General features: G+C 39.2%; 1 protein-coding gene across 1 annotated transcript in view; it reads right to left on the bottom strand.

The window, feature by feature from the left end:
• TESPA1 (thymocyte expressed, positive selection associated 1) overlaps positions 1–7,881 on the bottom strand; it is a 39,074-nt gene extending 31,193 nt beyond the window's left edge. Inside the window, exon 1 of the mRNA XM_045829649.1 lies at positions 7,745–7,881. The gene's annotated coding sequence lies outside the window, so the exon portion shown is untranslated. The remainder of the gene's footprint in view (positions 1–7,744) is intronic.
• Between the last annotated feature and the right edge of the window lie 10,991 nt (positions 7,882–18,872).

Below are 18,872 nucleotides of genomic sequence, written 5' to 3'. Positions count from 1 at the left end.
TAGAAGCTGCTTTGGAAAGGTGACAGCCTGGATGAGTCCTCAAGGAAATGACAGAGTGGGGTGAATAATGTTAGCAAGGTTAATGGAGAGTGTCAGGAATGGCTCCTGCCAACATCAGATTAGCTAGACAGAAGGAGAGTAGAGGAAGGGGGAAGAAAAATGGTGCCCACCAGCACTTCTGACTCAGGAGAAAGTTTTAACAGGTCCCTGTCCCTCCAGCACACACTCTAAAATTAGTCAAAGTACCACCTTCATGGGTGACCTACGTGCTTTTCAAACTGCTGCCTCTGTGCCGGGACTCAGAAAGAACACAACCTGGGTTTCCTATAGCCCTTTGGCTTTCCCAGATGTAAGCCCCACAGGTTTTCAAAGCCAGATGTTATGGGGTTCCTCTTCCTGGTGCAGGTCCCCTAGGCTAGGGTTCAAACCTCTCACTCTTTGGGGAGGATCTCTGCAGTTATGATATTCCTCCCACTTGTCAGTCACTATACTGGGAGTGGGGGGGTTGGATGGGTCCTGACAAGACTTAGTCTTCACCCCTCCTACCCATCTCAATGTGGCTTTTTATTTATATCTGTAGTTATAGAAAATCTGTTCCGCTAGTCTCCAGGTTGTTCTCAGAGATAGCTGCTCTATATGTAGTTGTAGTTTTGGTGTCAACAAGAGAAAGTGAGCTCAGGATCTTCCTACTCTGCTATGTTGAACTTGAAGCCAGGAGACTTACTCTTGAATACTAATTTAGCTTGTGCATGAAGTGTCATTTCTTGTGGTTGGTGCACTGCCCTCACAACAAATGTGGCTCCAGATGAGATCACTGAGTTACTCTAGATTTTCTATTTGGGCATTGGTTTTATTCTCTTAAATGTGAATTGATGGCCTTGGCTGGTATGGTTCAGTGGTTTGAGCATCAACCTACAAACCAAATGTTGCTGGTTCAGTTCTTGGTCAGTGCATATGCCTGGGTTGTAGGCTAAGTCCCTAGTTGGGGGTGTGCAAGAGGCAACCAGTAGATGTTTCTCTCACACATTGATGTTTATCTCCCTCTTTTTCTTCCTCCTTCCCTCTCTCTAAAAATAAAGAAATAAAATCTTAAAAAATAAAAATGAATTGATGGGACTTGTTGTATAAGTTTGCTGCTAATACCAATGTTTAAATGCTTATGAATTTATTCTAGTTGACTTTAAGATACTTGTAAGAATAATACCTGTAAAAATGCATTTGTATAGTTTTTTTCATAAGGATTAGAAAATGGTCCAGTAGCCTCTGAAGTTACTTCCTATTTTGCAAATTCCTTTTCAAATGAACTCTGACTTATTGGGTTTCTGGCCTTCCAACTTCCACTGACCCAGGAAAGTAGGGAGCCTGAATGAATGAGGCTGAGAAGGAGCCCAAACATATATGATTCAGTTAGGTGTTGCTCACTGACTTCCAGCACTTGAATTTTTTTTCTTTCTTTTTTTTTTGGTTTAGTTTATACAGATTCATCTACCTTCTTCTCTATCCAAAGAAATTCTATTTACCCTTTGAAGGCCTACATAAGTCATCTGCTTTCTATTACTTACCTCTAACAACTAGCATACATGTTATAATATATTCAACAGGAGATGAGTCTTTGCCTTCATTATCCACCACTTCTTGTAGCTTGTACCCTGAATCTTATTTTAGGGCATAGCAAGTACCTTGCAATACAAAAATGTTCATTAAACACTGTACCTGCAAAGCAAGAATCACACTGGTGCTGAAAAATTATCCTTATATGTTGCAAGACAGGTGCTACTGACTTTCCCTATGGAAAAGTGGTCTCAAATCCTAATATACATATTTTGTATGCCTTGCAGTGAAGGGGAAAAAGGGTTGGGACATAGTCATGCCAATATTTTGCTGATATAATATGAAGGTCACAATAGTTTGACTGAATTTATAAGCTTAAACTATCAAATTTTCCTTTGTTAAAAAATTTCCTAAAATCCCATTCTAAGTTTTCATTCCTCGGTCAAAAGTTCTTTCTGAAATATGAGTACTATCTTTCTCGATGTTTATATTATAATATTATATTTAATCTATCTCCTATGAAGATGGAAATCTGAAGCCTGCTGATATCTTTTCTACAATATTCCCATTAACCAACTCCCCTCCACCTACAAAACAACAACAAAAATACTCTACAATGGATCTACAGCTAATTGCCTCAATCACCCCAAAGTCTTATTTTTTCCCTCTGCTATCATTACCAGCACTTTCCTCTTCTCTACATTTCTCAAATGACTCACTCTGTAAATATTTCTCCACAATCTGTCAAGTGCTCTGAAAATGGACTCCAACCAAGGAGAGAGAGTAGGAGAGAATTCTCTGTTCTGAGGATGTTACAGTTAAAAGCAGAAATTACAGCAGACAGGGTTGACGTGAGGCAAGAGAAACTACCTCTAGTGGTTTAATATTAAGGCATGGTTAAAAGCTTTGAAATGAAAAGTTTTAAACAAAAATCATCACCAGAAGAAGTAACTTTACTAGCAAAGAAAACCTTCATGGGTATGTTATTATTAGTACATTGAGAACATCACATACTTTCAGTCTCTGTTTTCTAAGGGATATAGTTAGAGCTTCTTTACATATTAACATGGGCAAGTCAAAGCAATAGGTATTTATAATAACTCGTAATACATCATAAGGTGTATTGAGTACCTTATATTTATTCACAAAACCTTTCCACAAACTACCTCCCTTGATCCTGACAATCACATTTGAGCTAATTATTATTATCTGAAGCTCAAGGAGATATGTGACTTGTCCAAGGTCATCATATATTTAGGATCTTACAGTATTGAGATTTAAACTCAGGTTGGTTTGACATTTGGTTTATGCTGCTTCTTCTCTACAAGGGAAAATGGGGAGATTATGTAATGTGAAATGGAGATTTTACTAAAATAGTTTCTCCTTTCATTTATCCTAAATTATATTTACCACTGACATCTAAATGGTGATCTTAGTTTATTTTTTATTCTATTATTAGTGGAAATCCTCTATTATTAGAGGATTGCCTTGTTTGGTTACTAGTGTAGGGTTCCTCTATGCTAGGAGTACCTCTTGACTCCGACCAGGTGATTCTGAAGCAGTGCTGCCTTCCTCAACCTTATAGAGTGGATTAGCAGCAAGGGCCCAACTAAGGTCTAGTTGAGAGGGAAAGTCTCTTCAGAAATTTACTTTATTTGTAGATTATTGTGACATTCATAACATTTAACGATGGTGATAGGATGGCACTGACCCATCAGGGTTGGCACCAGCCACAGCCCTGTGGCTGAGTCCTACCAGTGCATGGCTGGTGTGGCATTGCATATTTGGTGCCAGTCTCGGGAACCTTGTGGGAAGCAGGGTTGGTCATGGGCACTCAGAGGGCTTGGAACAATGGGTATTTATCATAATTTAGTGTGAACATATTTTAATATTTAACAACTAATATGGGCCTACCAATTTGTACCTGCCAAAGATCAGCTCTGCTTAGTTACCTCACCATGGGGATATTCCTAAGAGGCTCTGGAAGGATGGTCAGCCCTCAGGAAGAAAAACTGTAGAGAGCCTGGGCCATGCAATCAGAATCAGTTTTGTTTGGAATCAAAGTTTCGTCTCCTTACTGCATGCATCCTTAGTAAAATTACTTATTGCCTCTAAACCTAGGTTTCTTCATATGTAAATCAGATGACATATCACACTTGTTAAGTTATTGGGGCATAAAATTGTATAATATACACAATGGGGACAAAAGTAAGTTTATGGTTGTTCTTATGAAAAATAATATGAGAATTAATAAATAATAATAAAAGAACACACTCTGTGTTTCACACACTCACAGCTGTAAACCCACTTTTGCCCAACCCTCTATATTAAGTCCCTGATGTATAAAGGAAGTGCTTGGTAAGTGATAGCTATTACTAGTGGTAATCTTCTCTCAGTCTAAACCACTCTTACTAAGCTGGAACGTTTTCAGGCATAAGGAAAGAAGGAAAGCGTGGGCAGCCGTGGACAGTAGTGTGTGTGAAATCTAGATGGTAAGAAGTGGGTGCTGCTATTAAGCACAGATGAGAAGTATGCAGTGATTGGGTCCTTTATTCTTACTAATGTCCAAAGGGATCTGAGAGATCATTGAATTGTCATCACTCATTTTGCAGTGGAGGAAACTAAAAGAGCAAGAAAAAGAGATAGAGATAGAAATAGAGATATTAAAAGAGAGAGGCTTATCTGAAATCATGTAGAATATTAATGGTCATTAATGGAACTCACACACGTTCTGAATCCCCGGTATATGCTTTCTCCCTCTATGTCAGATAGCTTTCCTCTTGCCACTCTTGGTTTCCAAGACTCAGGTTTTTGTTTAATACTCTGGACCTCCACTCAGGGGCATGTATCAGACAGATCTCTCTTCTCGACTGTCTGTATTGTTCCTACACCCCAGCCAGTGTTTGTGAGTTGGGACTGAGAGTAAAAACAAGCGTGGGAGGAGAGAGAAAGGAAACAGAGTTTCCATGTTGGGGCCCATAAGACCTTCCACATTTTATCTATATTTACAACCAAAACACACATCACCACCATTGCAAAGGGCTGTAGGAAGTCCCAGGACAGCCAACATTTCTTTGTTTGTGATGGGGCCAACTCCACTTCAAGCCAGAGTGACCCCCGCCCCCATTCTACATCACTGCATGACTTCTGCACCACTGCAGTGTGTGAAATCATCAGGACAAAAATTACCCCGAGAATAGCATTTGAGCATTCTGAGACTTCTATGGTCAAAGGCAGCAAGCAGTTCAGTCCATTTCAGGGAAAAAGGAAGATGTTATTTGATAAATAATACCAAGAAAAATGCCAATTCATCAATATAACTTATTCCCTCCCATTTTATCCCCTCCCTCCTACAATAAGTTTAGCAGAATAAAGACTAAGAGAAGACTGTCTAAGACCTCTTTTTCTCTCCTTCTTTTCTTTCTTACTTCTACTTTACAGAATGTAAATGAGTTTTAAGAAAGGCTTGTAAATTGCTACAGAAAATATTAAAGTACATTTGCAAAAAAGTGAACCTGTGCTCTGAGTGTTGGGAGACACTATATTTTATTCATCTGGGTAGGCTCTAAAGACATTAAAAATAAGCTACTGAGTGCTGGAGAGGCTGTGGAGAGGAAGGAACCCCCATTCACTGCTGCTGGGAGTGTAAACTGGCACAGTCTCTATGGAAAACAGTATGGAGGGAGGTTCTCCAAAAATTATGAATAGAGTTACCATATGACTCAGCAACCTCCCCTCTGGTATCTATCCTCAAAATTTGAGAACATTTATTTGCAAAGATATATGCACCCCTACATTCACTACAGCATTATTCACAAGGACCAGGACATAGAAACAACTGAAGTGTCCTTCAATATATGATTGAATAAAGAAGAAGCGGTACATATACACAATGGAATGTTACTCAGCTATAAGAAAAGAGGAAATGATGCCATTTGTGACAACATGGATGGACCTTGAGATTATTATGGTAAGTGAAATAAGTCAGACACCAAAAGTTAAGAACTATATGATTCCATTCATGTGTGAAATAAAAAACTGAAAGTAACAAATGAGCAAACAAGAAAAACAAACAAAAACTCACAGACACAGACAACAGTGTGATGGCTACCAGAAGGAAGGGGGTGGGGTGGGGGGCCATACAGAATAAAGGGGGTCAAATATGTGGTGACAGAAGATGATTTGACTTTGGGTAGTGAGCACACAATGCAATATACAGATCATGTGTCAGAAATGAACACTTGAAACCTTATTATATTATAATAAGATAATATAATCTTATTAGCCAATGTCACTCCAATAAATTTAATAAACAAATACAAATACTTAAAGGAGGAAACATCAGTTCATCTGGACTGGTTTACAGATACCTTAGCCTAATATGTGAGAGAATGAGCAGATTTCATAATCATTTAGTTCCATGAATTCATATCTTGAATCCTTCATTTCTATTTTCTTGGTAATGAAGCACTCATTTTGCAGTGGAGCACTTTCCCTCATGAGCTAATTTTTATTCTCCCTTCTTTTTCTTTCACAGTATCTGAATCTTGTCCTCAGACTGTGTTTAAGCCTTTTTGCATTAGGCCTCGGCTTGCACATGGTAAAGAGTACATGGGGTATTGGGATGCCTACTTTGTTCTCATCCTTTAGGTGAAAAACAGAAGTTGTCAGTTGTCAAATGGAAGTAAATGTCTGATCTTTTCCCCTTGCTGCAGCCCAGAGTGGATCCTGTGAATCATGATCCGAGCTGGGACCAAACTTTCCATTCTCTGTGAGAATGCTAATCCTGAACCTTGAGTTAAAAATGGCTGTGTTGGTTCTCTATGGCCACTGCATAATGCGTCATCAGTGGATTCCACTTAACTTTCAGAGAACCAACAGAGTTCTGAGAAAATGTTCTTAGTGTGGTTGTAAAGAATTTGTAAACTCCCTGGGGTGCCAGAGAATAAGAAATACTTTGTTAGATCTCTTCCTGCCCCTTTGTTATATCTTTAGCTTGTTATCTCTGATAATATGTAGAAATAGATAATGGACCTGGCTTACTCTCTTCCTAATAATGCTTCACATTACAGGAAAATAACACCAGATCTTTATCTCTACTCACTCAAATCTAACAACTGTTAAGTCTGAAGCTTGAACATGCGAGTTGAAAGCTTCCAACCTCCAACCTCCCGTCCTCGGCGCTGCCGTGTACTGTCTAGAAACTCCCTGGGCCTCTCTCCTCAAGGCCGTCTGTGGCAGATGGAGTCACTATTAGTTCCCTGGGCATCGCTTCCAAATCCTCATGGTCTTGTTAAACCACTAATGTGGGACTCTTTTATCTTGTCCTTGTTCTGCATTGGGGACCCACCTCTTCTCCTCTACCCACTGGTAAGCTCAGTAGCAGAGTAGGGACGCGGGAAAACCCCAGTATAGTAGATCTTTCCACTCCTCTACCCTCCCCAAAACTCATGTAGGTGGTGACATGCTCAGCCTGGCTATAGCTGAGATAAGGATGTTGGAGAAGCACAGAATCCATCCCCTCCCAGGACTATGTAGATCATTAGGTAGTCAACGCATTCGTCTCTTCATCTCTCCATCTCCGAGATGCACAGCTGAAAACCAACCTTGACAGGCAGTTATCTGTCTTGAGCCTTCCAGTTAATTTGGCCTGGTATTGTCCCATTGTGTAGCTTCACATGTACTCACAATCTTTCTTTGTTCCATGGCTTCTGAAGAAAGTTCATACCCACAAAAAGCAAAATTGAGTCTCCATCATCAGAGTTACGGACACTAGATGGGACCTGCAATGAAGCTGAGAAACTTTTCTCCTGAAGAACCTTTCAAAGTTAGAGTTCCACTGAATTTATAGCAAAAGTGAATACAGCGAGATGGAGATAAACTTCTCAGGCGAGAAATGTAGAAAATTCCTAACTAATAATTTAAGCCATCAAAGGAACCCATGTTTTGTGACCCCAGAAAGAGTACCTGTCTGGTGATGAGAAGGAAAAAAGAAAGTGAAGGGACTCTTTTCTTCTGAGAGGTGCAAGGATGAATTTTTTAAGATTGAAGTCAGAGGTGTGGGAGATTTTTTCTCTTGACTTTTTCCTTTTCTTCACAGCCTGATTTTTCTCTGACCTGTTTCCTCTGGTCTCCCAGCATCCCCCTAAATCAGTATAGTCTTAAAATTGAAGTGGAAGTTGCACTCTCTTACCTGTCTGCTGGTAGGGAGCTGAGTTTGAGGCAAAGCAGTTACCACGGCTGGACCAACCCTTTCCCAGGTAGGGGGAAGGCAGTGAGGGCAGTGAGAAAGTATCATATTGCATATTGCACCTTTCTCTCTGTCCTCATTACACTGCTGTTGCCAGCTTGAAAGGGGAAGCGGAAATGAGAACACACACACGCACATATACACACAGATGCACAGTCCCCGCCTCCGACCCGGCCACATCCTTTGCTCTGGCTCAGGAGGCTGAAGAACAAAGTATCTGACACAGAGCTGAGCTCACCAGCAGCAGTGAGCCTTTCCCGTCAGAGAGCTGCCTTGGTCTTTCCAAAACAATAGGCCTTTTCCTATTAAGGAAAGTCTTCCTGCCATGCAACTAAATCCCATGGCTGCAAATACAGCTTCCTTTCCCCAGGAGAAGAGGTGTCTCAAAATGGTGATAAAATTCTCTCTGGGAAATTATCTCACATTTATCTCAGAGAAGATGCTTACAGCCTTAGCATGCACTTGAGAGGCTCGGAGCCAAAATGCATTTATTTTCATAACTCTTTCACATACTGGTAAATTCCCCAGGAGTTTGTTTTCAAATAATGCAAATCATTGTAAGCCACTTTTTTTTTTCTGGATTGACTTCTTAGCACTTTGTTTTTATGTTCAAATCACTTCAAAGTTATCTTTTCTTTTTGTAAATAAACAGTTCCCTTCTCAAGGAACTTCTAAAGCTGGATGAAAAAAAAATCTGTCACATGCTGGAGATGTCATTTTATTGACTTTTAGTTCCAAGAAGCCTTACTAAACTCCAAACCTTTTTCCCCAGTCCTCAATCACTTCCACCCTGACTAATCCAGCAGTGCTATTTTACTCCCCACTTCTTCGATATCTGCTGATACAACCTCTTCTTTGTGTGAAGTGGCACCATTCCAGCCATTTCCTCTCTTTCTTTCCCAATCCTGCTCTACTTCCTTCCCCGGATCATTTATCTACAGGTATTCGCCACAGTATTTATTGTGTAAGGCACATCTCCAGTGTGCTAAGTGTGGCTGATTTTCACATGTTCATTCTTTTCTTTCTAATTTCTTGGTAATAGCTACAGTTGGATCTCTTTTTACCATGTCCCCAAATTCCATTTCCGACTGCTAATAAGACAGTTTTGTCGGAGATCCACACTGTAGCTCTGGTGTGGTGGAAAGAAGTCTAACTAAAATTATTGCACAGCAAGTTAGGTTTTATAAACATTATTTTCTTCAAGGATAACATAAGTAAAATAATCATTGTCTGGTTCTCTAACACATACACACACACACACACTCCACATTCACTTATGTGTAGAGATGAAAATATCTAACATATTTTACAGTATACAGTAGGTGCTAAATCTATGCTTTTTGGGCTGGGGGCTGGGGCGACTACCTGAAAGTCAATAAGTAAAAAACAACCTGGCTCTTTCTTGGTCTCTTCATTACTATTCTTTTCTGTACAAGTTAATTGCAAACACTAAATGAATGGAATGCTTAAAATTCTTTCAAACCCTAAATTTCTGAAATTCAGTATTTTTCTTAATAGTTATTTTCAGTGTGTTGGGGATAGGAAGAGTACCACCTCTAGAAGGAGTTTGTCAACATGTGAGGGCATTTTAGTTTCCAAAGTGATAGAAGCTGCTCCCGCTATTTTGTGCTTGAGGGCCAGAGATACTGAATGTGTTTGAAGTCTCGGGACCATTCAGCATAAGAAACAATTGTTCTGGCCAAAATGCCAACATTCTGATAAATGCAGGTGGGTTCACGGCTGTGGGGGTAGACTTCGGAGTCAGACGCTGTTGCTAGGTAGCTCTGTAGTCCTAGACACATTGATCCACATCTCCAGGCCTCAACCTCTTTGTCTGCAGAATGGACATAATGTACATGAAAGGAAGGGTTGAAAACTGTATTCTAAAGGAATGTAGAGCTTTTAGCCTGGGGTCTAACTCATGGCAAATGCACAACAAATTGCAGCTGGGTCTAAGGTTTTTTAATACAATGCTTTCAATTTTTTCTAGTATGCTATATACCAAACATGGCCTCATTCAATAAAGAAGCCACTTCACAAGCAACTTTCTAGAGACTTTTTTGTTAATTAAAAATTGCTGTTTTGATTAATTTTTTAAAAAGAAATGTTTTCTCTTTTATAAGTAGTTGCTGAAAGATGAGGATGAAGACAGTATGCATGATTCCTAGGAGGTGAAGGAAATCCAGGGGATTGTTTGTCTTCTTCCTCAGTTGTGAAGTATCTCTCTCTCTCTCCTCCCTTCCTTCCCTCTCTTCCATCTACCCTTCTTTTATCCTTGGAAAATATTAGCTGCCTCTATATTGCTGATATGGTAAAGTTCTCTGATCATATATTCTACATGCACCCTGAAAACTTAACCAATTGCCCTTGTTGTGCAAATGCAGTTCAGAATTTCAAAAGGTTTTCATGAGACTTTAATACCCGCCCTCCCAGTTAAAAATAAAAATCATGATGCTAAATGAGATGCTAACTCTCTCCTGCTGTATGATTCAGCAGCTTAGCGTCTCATTACATGGCCAGTTTATCATTCTAGGGAGCCCTCCCTCACGCTCTATGGAATTTAGTAAAACACTGAGCCTGTGACTTTAACACTCCCTATATGATATTTAATTTCACTGGGTATCAGTGTCCTCTTCTGACAGACTAATATTTTCTGAGATTCTCTTGCTTCTAGAAATCAGTAACATGTAAGCACACTATTTTTCTCTTCTCTTATGTAACTATGTGTATTTTATTACGGAAAATGAAAATGTCAAGTGACATCTTTGGTAAGGAATCCTGATAAAGGTAATAAAGAATGCATTAGGAAAACACTCTTATCCACTGAAAAGTCAAATAAAATTGCTTTTGAACGATATTATCCTACAGATGTGTAACCTGGTAACGCTGATAAGAATAGTTTCTGAACACAGATGTGTCCATCAGACAGATGAGCTGGGTTGGGCATGTGTTCTGAAGCTGCAGAAGTAAGAGCTGAGCTGGCAGTTTGCCCAGCCAGCTGGGGCAAAGCAAGGACAGCTGCCCAGAGGGGCTGTCCCACGATAGAGAAGTAGCTGCTCACAGCCTCTGCTCCGAGCTGAGCAGCTGGGCCCGTGTGTCCAGGTCTAGACACAAATGATCTACTTCCATTTCTGTTCTCAGCTTTCTCCTTTCACAGACCCTGGGTTTGTAAATGCCCATTTTTCATTGAGTCTGTTCCTTCAAATTACTGCAGGGAAAGTTCAAAGGAGTTTGTTTCCTTACTGTATCAAAGGCTCAGATGTGGGGAGAGAGAATGGATAGAATTCTAGGCAAGAGTTCAGTGGTGGTTTCACAAATCAAAGAAAGGTTTTCTGAACTTTCTCGACAGAGAATCATCCACCAAGGTTACCCTGTTCTCTCTGCTTCTTGTTCTGGAAGTAAATAATTCCAAGAAATGAGATTTGCTAACTTCTAACACTCCCATTCTCTTGAATCGCTTAACGCAATTGTGGGGAAGTTCTTCCTTCAGTTATGCTGTATCTTCCTTGTTTACAGGCCCAGCAGAACTGAAAAACAGTCTGTCACAGGCCTCTGCAGAGGGTACTCCTTTAGAGGTCTGAAACTATACTTCTATTCAAATAGTATTTTTTTGTGTACTGCCTAAGTGCCAGAAATAGGCTAGATCCAAGGGATATGAACAGAAACAATATAAAATGATTTTAGAGGGTTTATTTTTATGTGATCCTACAATTTTGGTAAAGTCATGATTAATACAAGACACACCTGATTCTTTCTTTTCCCTGTTTCACTAACTTTATTCCCCATGTTTGCTTACTCATCAGTTGTTTCCAAACATCTGTTTTCTTTCTTTAAATTAAATTTATTGGGGTGACATTGGGTAATAAGATTATATAGGCTTCAGGTGTTCATTTCTATGATACATGATCTGTATGTTGCATTGTGTGCTCCCCACCAAAGTCAAATCATCTTCTGTCACAACGTATTTGACCCCTTTACCCTTCACTACCCCTCACCCCCTTCCCTTTGGTAACCACCCTATGGTTGTCTGTGCCTATGAGTTTTTGTTTGTTTGTTCTTTTGTTGTTTTCAGTTTTATATTCCACATATGAGTGAAATCATATGGTTTTTGTACTTTTCCATCTGACTTATTTCACTTGGCATTATATTCTCAAGGTCCATCCATGTTGTCACACATGGCAGTATTTCATATTTTTTATGGCTGAGTAATATTCCATTGTATATATGTACCATATCTTCTTTATCCAGTCATCTACTGGAGGACACTTCAATTGTTTCCATGTCTTGGCAACCATGAAAATGCTGCAATGAATATAGGGGTGCATATATCTTTGCAAATAAATGTTTTCAAAATTTTTGGGTAGATACCCAGAAGAGGGATTGCTGGATCATATGGTAACTCTATTCTTACCCTTTTGAGGAACCTCCACAGTGTTTTCCATAGTGGCTGCACCAGTTTACATTCCGACTGGCAGTGCATGGGTTTCTTTTTCTCCACAACCTCTCCAACACTTGCCATTACTTGCCGTGTTGATAACACCCGTTCTAACAAGAAGACACACCTGATTCTTCAAGGAACAACTTCTTGAAACTTTTGACAAACTGATGTGAATCATGACTGTTCTAGAAGTAGAGAGTTTATATTTCACAAATGTATAAGTCTATTTTTCTGAAGTGCATCTCAAGGAAATTACTTTTGGGAAAATGTCTTCCACTACAGCCACTTCAGTTCTGTCTTTTCTATGTTAAATAATGGCTTTTCTGTCATTAGTCTCAGATGGTTTGAACACAAATTTTTGACTGTCTGGTGAGCCTATGTTCTTACTTCTGATGAAGCCTGTTTAATTTAGAACTACAGTACCTCTTTGGGGTCTCAAAGTGAGTGTTCAGGGTTTTATATGACTACCGAGGTGGACAGAGCCAGGGCCCCAGAGGATGCATGTGTAAGTGCTGTGGAAGAGGATGGATCTGGGGATTTAGTAGGGTGGGTCAAGGACAGCCACGTGGACTTGATCTAGGACAATCCCATGGACTTGAGGAACATAAAGTATAGAATAATTTTTAGCTCAGTCCTCATGTCTAGGAGAAAAGAGGGCTTCAGGTAGGGCTCCTCTTTGTAGCAGGTACATGGTACAAAGCAGACACTCAGTGGTGGTACAACTAACTGGTGGTGGGAAAGAATGAGAGGGATGACAGGAAAGCAATAACAATTTTTGGAGGAGAGAGCATTTCAGGTGGGTTGAACCTGGAGAAACTATGTAGCAGGTGCCAGGGGTGAGTGACCTCATGGATTTGGAAACTGTTTAAAAGTGTGGTCTTTAGGTAGGTCCAGCACTCTAAACTCTTAAAAGGGCAGGAATTAAAAGCCACAACTGCAGGCAGAATTTGGAGGCTGCTGTGGATTTGGTGTAAGGGGAAAATGCAGGGTGAGTATGGGGTGAGGGTTTGGAGGCAGAACATGAGAATGTGGGTTGCCGTGAGAAAGGGCGGGAGGTAACAGAGTGGAGGAAGGGATGGCTCTTTTCTAAGCCTTTGTCCTTCTCTTATCTCTACAAAAAGGGAGCCTTGAAGCTCTCAGGCCATCCCACCAGACTGCATTCCCCAGCTGGTGAACTGGAGTCCCTGGCTGGCAGAGTGAACACAGGGACAGGAGACAGTGTGAGGCAGAACCCAGGGATGAACCAGGATTTCTGGGAAGCTCTAAAATGTTTCATCAGTGTTGTGTCAGTTAAACAGAGGAAGTGGGATAACTGTCACCTTCTGAGCAGATCAGAGGAAGTGTGGCAGCAGGGGAAGAGGGTACATGTGTCAGCCCAGCGCTTGGTCTGCACAGGAGACTTGGCTCCAAGGGGAGTTCTCTTTGCTAGGTTTAGAGAATCAGAAGGAGGAAGAAGTGGAGAAGAAAGAAGAGAGACTGAACTAGAGTGACGCAGAGAGAGAAGCTGAAAGGAAGTGATTTACACGCAAGAAAAAGTGAAACTAGAGTGTAACCACCCAAACTATGAAAGGCAAATCGGTCTTCCTCATGGAGGAAGCATCTCATTTTTTGCAGACACCTGTTCCTGCTACAGCCATCCCCTGCCCCACTTCACAGAGGGAATATTCTCCCCCCTGGGGTCCCCTCCTGCCCTTACCTACTTGGAACTGGTGTTTGCCAGGGCTGCCTGAGGAAGGAGTAGTAAATGGGAGGGTGGGTATGGGTGAGATGTATGTGTTCTACAATTACACACTATCGTTTTTGTCAGACTCATAACAAACTTGTTGTTTCTAACATACACTAGGTAAAGGAGTGAGGAGTAAAAAAGTCTGTCCTTGAGATCTTGTCTTATGTGTCTTTTGGATGTCAGGTTCCTTAGCTATGAAATGACAAAATGAAAATAACTGGTCTGTAAGGTTCTTTCCAGGATAGTATTTTATATTTCTAACAATATTAGCTACCATTTATTGAGTGAAAATTCTGTAAAAACAATAATATATTTTAACTCTAGTCCTCAAAACCTTTTGTTAATTAAATATTATAACCTACAGATGAATTGAATGAGACTTTGAGCAGAATCTGTGTGTCCTTTTTTCATTCTGCAAACCTCTGTGCCCACAGATGCTCTTCAAATGAATATATTCCTAAGGACCACCAGGTGGCACTCTACACCCATTCTCTGAGTCTGCTTGTTACTCAGGCAAAATCTGAGAAGCTCACAGCTCAGAAGGCTGACCTAACCCAAACTAATGAATTAAGCCAGGAGACTGGATGGATTTGGGGGCTGAGTAAATGAGGGTTTCTACCTTGGATTGTTTGATTTTTTTTATTAAGGATGGCCAGGGTTGAAAGGGACTTCAAAGGTTAAGGGGTAAAACGAAGGCTGTCCTGGCCAAGGAGTTCTGAGTGAACACAAACACCATGGTGGGAAAGAGAGAGGGTACTTGGATGTTTGAGAAAAATCAAGGAGCTCAGCGTGGCTCTCATGTGAGTTTTATGATAAAGAATAAGTAGAACAGAAGATTGTTAAGACAGTTTGAGCTAAGAAGTCTAAGAAATCCTTGTCACATTTCAAGGTTTGAACGTTTTTTATTTTGTAAATTCTTGTTTTGAAATAATTCCAAACTTATGAAAGAATTGTAAGAAGAATGAAGAGAACTCTAGTATACCTGCCACTCTGATTTACAATTGTTAATATTTTGCTTTATGACACTGTTTTTTCTGAAACTTTGAGGATAATTTGCAGATCTTATGCCCTTTTACCGTTTACCTAAAAACAAGGGCAATCATTTTTACAACTACAGTGTGATCATAAAAATCAGAAAACTTAATGTTGATGCAGTGTTGTTATCTAACGTACAGACCTTATTAAAATCTCATTATTTTCCCAATAATGCACAGAATCATACACTGCACATGGACTTCACGTCTCTTGTCTCCTTTAATTTGGAACTGCTACTCAGCTTTTCATTCTCTTTTCAGATTGACATTTTAAAAAATTCTTCACCCAAGGATGAACTTACTGATTTTGGACAGAGAGGAAGGAAGGGAGAACGGGAGAGAAAGAAATACCGATGTGAGATTGATCGGTTGACCCCCCTATGCACCTGACCGGGTATCATACCCGCGAACCCTGGGCAGAGGAGATGGCGCTTCAACCACCTGAACCACCTGGCCAGGACAAGATCGACATTTTTGAAGACCACAGTCCTTCTCTTCTGTAAAATGTCCCTCAGTGTGGTTTGTTTGCAGTCCCATGTGACTAAGTCTGGGTTGGCCGATGTTTTCAAGATGGTAAATGTGACATTGTGTACCCGCCCAGTGCATCACATCAGGGAGCACACAGTGTCAGTTTTCTCATCATGAGTTACACAGGTGGTATTCTTCTTTTTTTTACTGTAAAATTATAATTTTTCCTTTTAATTTTTAAAAATTTAATCTTTATTGTACTTTTTTCCATTACCATTTAGTCCCCTCAGCAATCCTCCCCCCAGCAATCACCATACTGTTGTCAGTGTCCATGAGTCCTTTTTCCTTTATTCTCAATCCCTCTAACTCCTAACTTCCTCCCCACTAGGCTGTCCCCATTTTCCTTGTTACTTTAGTTTGTTCCTTAGATTCCATGTATGAGTGAAATCACATGACTGGCTTATTTCACTTACAGTAATGATCTCCAGGTCCATCCATGCTGTTGCAAAGGATAAAATTTTCTTCTTTTTCTATGGCCAAGTAGAATTCCATTGTGTAAACGTCCCATAGTTGTTTTATTCACTCATCTACTGATGGACACTTGGGCTGCTTTCACATGTTGGCATTTGTAAATAATGCTGCAATGAACATAGAGGTGCTTATGTTTTTTCAAATTAGTGTTTTGGGTTCCTTCAGATATGTCCCCAGAAGTGGGATCATTAGGTCAAAAGGCAGAACTATTTTTAATGTTTTGAAGTATTTCCACACTGCTTTCTACAGTGGCTGCACCAGCCTGCAATCCCCCAACAGTGCAAAAGGATTCCCCTTTCTCTACATCCTTGCCAGCACTTGTCAATTTATTGATGATAGCCATTCTGACAGGTGTGAAATGGTATCTTATTGTGGTTTTAATTTGTATTTCCCTTATGATTAGTGATGTTGAACATTTTTTCATGTGTCTACTGGCCATCTGTATGTCCTCTTTGGAGAAGTGTCTATTCAGGTCCTTTGCCCACTTTTAAAATTATGTTGTTCATATTTTTGGTGTTGAGTTTTGAAAGTTCTTTATAAATTTTGGATATTAACCCCTTATTATATGTATTGGCAAAAATGTTCTCCCATTCTGTGGGTTGTCTTTTTATTTTGCTGATGATTTCTTTTGCTGTGCAAAACCTTTTTAGTTTGATGTAGTCCCATTTGTTTATTTTTTCTTTTGTTTCCCTTGCCTGGGGAGATACATCCAATAAAAATTTTCTATGAGAAATGTCTGAGGTTTTGCTGCCCATGTTTTCTTCTAGGATTTTTATGGTTTAATGTCTAACATTTAAGCCTTTGATCCATTTTGAATTTATTCTTGTGCGTGGTGTAAGAAGGTGGCCTAGCTTCATTTTTTTGTACATATCTGTCTAATTTTCCCAACACCATTTATTGAATAAACTATCTTTAGCCCATTGTATGTGCTTGCTTCCTCTATCATATATTAATTGACTATGAAAGTGTAAGTTTATTATTTCTGGGCTCTCTATTCTGTTCCATTGACCTATGTGTCTGTTTTTATGCCAGTACCAGGCTATTTTGATTACTATGGACTCGTAGTATAGTTTGATGCTAGTATACCTGTAGTATAGTTTGAGAAAGAACAAAATTGTTGCTATGCAGGACTTGTTGTGGGCCCATTTAATTTTTGAAATATTTGTTCTAGTTCTATGAAATACATCATTGGAATCTTGATACAAATTGTATTGAAACTATAGATTGATTTGGATAGTATGGACATTTGAATGACGTTAATTCTTCCTATCCATGAACATGATATGTGCTTCCACTTATTTGTATCTTCTTCAGTTTTTTTCTTCACTGTCTTATAATTTTCCAAGTGCAGGTCTTTTACATCCTTGGTTAGATTTATTCCTAGGTATTTTGTTCTTTTTGTAGTATTTGTGAATGGGATTGTTTTCTTAATTTCCATTTCTGTTAGTTCATTGTTGACATGTAAAAATGCAACTGACTTCTGGATATTTATTTTGTGTCCTGCTACTTTGCTGAATTAAATTATCAGTTCTAGTAGTTTCTTGGTGGAATCTTTGGGGTTCTCTATGTACAGTATCATGTCATCTGCATACAAAATCAGTTTTACATTTTCCTTTCCAATCTGGATGCCTTTTATTTCTTCTCGTTGTCTGAGTGCTGTGGCTAGGCCTTCCACTATTATGTTGAATAAGAGAAGTGAAAGCAGACATCCCTGTCTTGTTCCTGATCTTAAGGGGGGGCACTTGTAGTTTTTGCCTGTTGAATATATTGCTGGCAGTTAGTTTGCCATATATGCCCTTTATTATGTTTAGGTATGTTTCCTTTATTCCCACTTTGCTGAGAGCTTTTGTCAAAAATGGGTGTTGCATATTATCAAATGCTTTTTCTGCATCTATTGATATGATCATGTGGTTTTTTATCTATCATTTTGTTTATGTGATGAATCACATTTATTGATTTGTGAATGTTGTATTGTCCTTGCATTCCCAGAATAAATCCCACTTGATCATGGTGTATGATCTTTTTGATGCATTGCTGTATTTGGTTTGCAAATATTTTGTTGAGGATTTTAGCATCTATTCATCAGGGATATGAGGCCTATAATTTTCTTTCTTTGTATTGTTTTTATCTGGTTTTTGAAATTAGGATAATGCTAGCCTCATAAAATGAGTTTGGGAGGCTTTCCTCCTCTTGAATTTTATGAAATAATTTGAGAAGGGGAGGTTTTAGTTCTTGGGATGTTTGGTAAAATTCACCCATGAAGCCATCCAGTGCAGGGCTTTTGTTTATTGGGAGTTCTTTTGATTACTGCTTAATTTCATTAGATGTAATCTGTTTATTCAGATTCTCTGAGTCTTCCTGATTTGGTTTTGGGAGATTGCATATTTCTTTGGGAATTTATCCATTTCATTCTGGTGTCCCGTTTGTTGGCATATACTTGTTCATAGTATTTTCTTACAATACTTTGTATTTCTTTGGTGTCAGTTGTTATTTATAATTTTTCATTTCTGATTTTATTTATTTGGGTCCTTTCTCTATTTTTCTTTATGAGTCTGGTTAAAAAATTGTCAATCTCGTTTATCTTTACAAAGAACCAGCTCTTAGATTCATTGATCTTTGGTATCATTTTTTTTTAGACTCTATTTCATTTATTTCTGTCCTGGTCTTTGTTATTTCCTTTGTTTTACTCATGTTGGGTTTTGCTTGTTGTTCTTTTTCAAATTTCTTTAAGTGTGAAGTTAGATTGTTTATTTTAGGTTTTTTAAATTTGAGATAGGTCTGTAATACTATTAATTTCCCTCAGGTTTGCCCAGTGTCCCACAGGTTTTAGATTGTTGTGTCCTCAAATTCATTTGTTTCAAAGTATATTTGGTT

The sequence above is a fragment of the Phyllostomus hastatus genome, unplaced genomic scaffold (genome assembly GCF_019186645.2).
Source record: "Phyllostomus hastatus isolate PE091 unplaced genomic scaffold, TTU_PhHast_1.1 phas_scaffold_93, whole genome shotgun sequence".
Classification (NCBI taxonomy): Eukaryota; Metazoa; Chordata; class Mammalia; order Chiroptera; family Phyllostomidae; genus Phyllostomus; species Phyllostomus hastatus.
Note: the sequence above shows the minus strand (reverse complement) of the source record. Positions and strands in the feature narration are given on the sequence as shown.